The following is a 4,144-nucleotide window of genomic DNA, read 5'->3' on the forward strand; positions in this document are numbered from 1 at the left end:
CCAAATACTTGATTATAGGAAAAACAGGTTCGTGACTACCTGGGTAATACCCCTATTTTATATGAGTGCCTATATTTTGGACGCTATTTGTTTCAATTCTGAATACCCCATTCTAGGTTGGAAATGGAGTCCACAGGACCCAAACCCCATTCATATTTATCATAAGGAATTGTGGAAAGACCATTACAAAATTCATCTTTATAGAATCTGTCATGGTTTCGTCCTCCCTGTGTATTATCCCATATTCAATAAACCCGCTCCTAGGTTGTCCGAGGAAGCCTGTGTCGAACTAACTGCAATTGGTAGTTAGTTTGGTGAAGAAAAGTTCACCTACATCATAATTTTTGGCAGCACTACTTACCCACATGTCCTTCTCTTATACATCCCTGATAAGTTACTTGCCAGAGAATTAGCATATCAGATAACAGTAGAAGGGATGTCAAGGAATCTAAAGGAGTCTAAAAAGCATATGTGGCCTTCATTCCCCCTCCGATGTGGTGATTTCATGCTGCATGACTTAAAACATGCAGAGAAGGACGCTGAGAAAATAAAAATGTTAAAGTTAGTGGTCATCCCAAAAAGGCAGTATGATCCTAAATATGTTGCCTACAATGTCACTTCTCAGGCCAAAATCACCAAGTTTGAACATGATAATGATAGTTATGATGATTTGTTTGCTATAGTCGAGTTATTTTCTCAAGTAAAAAAACTGGAAAAAATCAAATTGGGAGCGGAGGGACTAGAGGAATTTTACAAGTCCAGGACACAGAGATTGGAAACACTACTTCTGGACTTGTTAAATACTACCTCTATGGTGCAATTAGAAGGTCACTGTGAAGATAAAATTATTGAAAAGACTCCTGAAAAGGAAAAGACCCCAGAAATGGAGCAGACACAGGAAAGAAAAAGTGAGCCCCTTGATACGAATATCAATATTGATCCTAAATTGATCAAGGAATGGGAGCGGTTCAACTCAATCATCAATAACCTGAATACTTCTGAAAAGCTCACTACACCACAAATGCCTACAGTGCAAAAGCCAGAAGTTATTACTGTTCCGATTGAAGGGACAAGCGGCCTACCTAGAATTCAGTAGGACATAGAGATCATTCTCGAGAATCCAACATAGGAGATTGTACTACGAATTGAAGAAATACCACCTCTCGATGTCTTCTACAGTCCGAAGCACAGAGCTGTAGTTAAAAGATAGAGGAAGAAGAGGAAAATTGATCAAAGTCCTCTTTTTACTCCTTAGGAAGAAATGATGAACGTGGTATGGAAGGTAGAAGTCAATCCCTCTGAGGATTTAACAAAGTTATCTCAGTATGCAGGAGCCTACACAGTGGCGACAATGGATAAAGCCTCAGAGGTTAGCCATCTGATAAGGGAAAAGGATCAGAGGATTACTCAACTTGAGGTGCAATTGACAGAGCAACAACAAAAGATCACTCAGCTTGAACAATAGTTAACAGAGCAGAGGCAGCAAAATGAGCGATTAAGAGAGCAGTTGAAACTAGAAAAACAAAGGATTGATGAGCAGACTCTCCATAAACAACAGGAGTTGTCTCAGGAGTTAAGCAGGCTTCAGATGATAAGTGAGCAAGAGAAGAAGGCAAAGGAAGATCAAATCGCACAAATGCAAGAACAGATAGAAAGGTACAAGGGTTATCCATAGGTAGGTGAATTCAGAACAGAAGCCTTGGAAATAACCAAAGCCTTGTCTTGACAGTTGGATATTCTTTGCCACAACATATCATTGGCCAACCCCTTATGCGATATCTCTACATCATTGATTGAGAAGGTAGTGGACGCCAGACTTGAATTGGAAAAGATAGATGAAAGGTTAACCAATTTTCTATCTTGGCAAGATTCTACAGAAAGAATGGCTGCCAACTTGTCGAGAATACAAGAATCGCACAAGGAAATCTTGTTTTCCGAATGGGAGTCCCAACTAATGAAAGCTGAAAGAGCAACCTCTAGATGCAGTGCTGCTACGAATGGTCTGATCGAATTAATAAATAATAGTTTACATATGTCTAATTTGATCATTGATTGCTCTCCAAGTAAGCTCCCAAAAGCAAAGGCATTGGAACAACATAGGAAACAGGGGTTGGCAAACAAAGAAAAACAGATTGGAGAATAAAAAGCAGACTGGCTCTATCAATTCAAAACGCCCAACACTTTTCTAGCATGATTGTCAACCTGTGTCTAACTGCAAAAATATAAATAAAAGCGAAAGAGAAAGCGAAATAAGATCCCTCCAAGAATAAAACAGGCCAGTAATTCCATGTGATTATGTCTTGTTCCTTTCTTTTGATGATCAGAGATGGCAGATGGTCAGTGGAAAGAGAGCAACAGCGGTGAACGTGAAAGGAGGGCGTGAGGTAGGTTAATGAGTTAGGGCCAAAAGTGGGCGTAGAAGCCATGCCATCTGAGATCTGCAAGAAGCTTTTTTCGCATTTTGCCTGGTGATCTTACCAAGTAGTTCCACATGGATGGGTGATTGTAGTGAACCTCCACAAAGAGCTCGTCCACAATGAGAGGCATCTCTGGATCGCTGAGCCATCGCCTCAGAATCGGCCACTCGCTTCCCTCGATGTCCATCTTTACAACCACTGTATCAGTCGCTTTCAATTGCAGCTCCCCTTTCATAAACCTCGTTATATTTATGACATTGCTGGCTTTATCATCTCAGTCTGACACAAAGCTGTAGTGCAGCTGGTGCGGAGGTTGGGGAGTGGCCTTTACAGTGAGGGAGGAGGGATTCGTCTGTGCCACGTTACTCTTCGTCAAAACCAAGCGGGCTCGGCTTTTGCAGGAGCTTGGAATCGACTTCGAAGGCGTGAATGTCGATGAAATCGAAGGGGTACATGCGAAGAAACCAGGCTAGGCTGGTGCTGAATGCATTAGCACCCAGATCCAGCAGAACCCGTCGCTGTCTGCGATGGAGATCGATCGCCTTGGAAGGCAGAAGCCACGGCAAGATGTGCGTTTTGTCCTGCACATCGTTGGAAAATCGGAGGGCGAAACCTCTGCGGAAATTGTTGCGATCGTCGAGCTTCTCAATGAGATGACCTTTTAGAGGGCAGGCAGCTGCCTCCTATCCACTTCATCTGCCGCCATGGATTCTCAACCTGATCTTCATCTTTGTCCAAGAATCCTTCTCTCGTCCCGCACAACTCGCTGCTGTTTCTGGCCATGGCTTCCCATTCATTATGCTTAAACACTTGCGCAGTGAAGCCTTGGCGTTTGCAAGCCGCAGAAACGCCAAACTCAATGCCAAGAAAGCCAAATCTGTGCATGTGGTTCACATAAATATCAAGAAAAATATATGTGAACAGTATGAGGACCAAGGCATAGAGCAGCTACAGATGAATCGTTTTGCTTTTTCTGGTGCCCTCTGTGAGAATGAGAACGAGAATGAGAAAAGCAGATACATTGCAAATTTTCACAATGAATGCAGATAAATTCAAATTTCAAATCGATCCACTGTTCGGCGCGCGCCCAATTCGTCCCGCCCATCCAATTCGTCTGACATTGGAGGACCTACAGGTCGCGTCAGTATTTTCCGGTGACGAGCTCAAGAGTTGTCCGGTTACATGCCCATGCATGTATGGTGAAGTTGCTAAGCTATTGCTGGCCTACTTGAGGTCCCATCATAGTACTCTTAAACCGCATTGAATACCCAATAGCATAGGAAATATTGCTCGCCTTCGTTCATTCCTTTATTTGTACCATAAGTCAACAGCAACATCTACCACTATGTTGTACACCTATATTACGAGAAACGGAAACCAAAGGAAAAACGACGAAAATGAGAAGAGAAAAAGGCGCTAGGAGGTTTTGCATTCAAGAAACGAGGAGAAAAAGAAAACAAGAAAAATATGAAAAAACATAAAGCAAAGCCTTCAATGTTAGCTATGAGTTAGGCTTAAGCCATAACGCCATCATTCATTCATCATCTGCTTCTCTCCTATGCTCGGATTTGATACACGCCTTCGCTAAGTTTGTTTTGCTCTGCTCTGCAGCGAAAATCTGCCTCAAAACTTGCCTTAAGGGCTGTCATGTTGCACAACCACTAGTTTGCACACTGCACAGCTGGAAAACGAAATATGCAGTGAGTTTTTGGAACTGGAGTTAATAC

The 4,144-nt window shown here is 42.5% G+C and overlaps 1 pseudogene; it reads right to left on the reverse strand.

Annotated features, from left to right (window-relative positions):
* Positions 1 to 2,397: 2,397 nt before the first annotated feature.
* LOC149191874 (uncharacterized) lies at positions 2,398 to 3,345 on the reverse strand (annotated as a pseudogene).
* Between the last annotated feature and the right edge of the window lie 799 nt (positions 3,346 to 4,144).

Source organism: Pinus tabuliformis, chromosome 2_2 (genome assembly GCF_031772625.1).
Source record: "Pinus tabuliformis cultivar Carrire ecotype Pingquan chromosome 2_2, CPIR1, whole genome shotgun sequence".
In the NCBI taxonomy this organism is placed as follows: Eukaryota; Viridiplantae; Streptophyta; class Pinopsida; order Pinales; family Pinaceae; genus Pinus; species Pinus tabuliformis.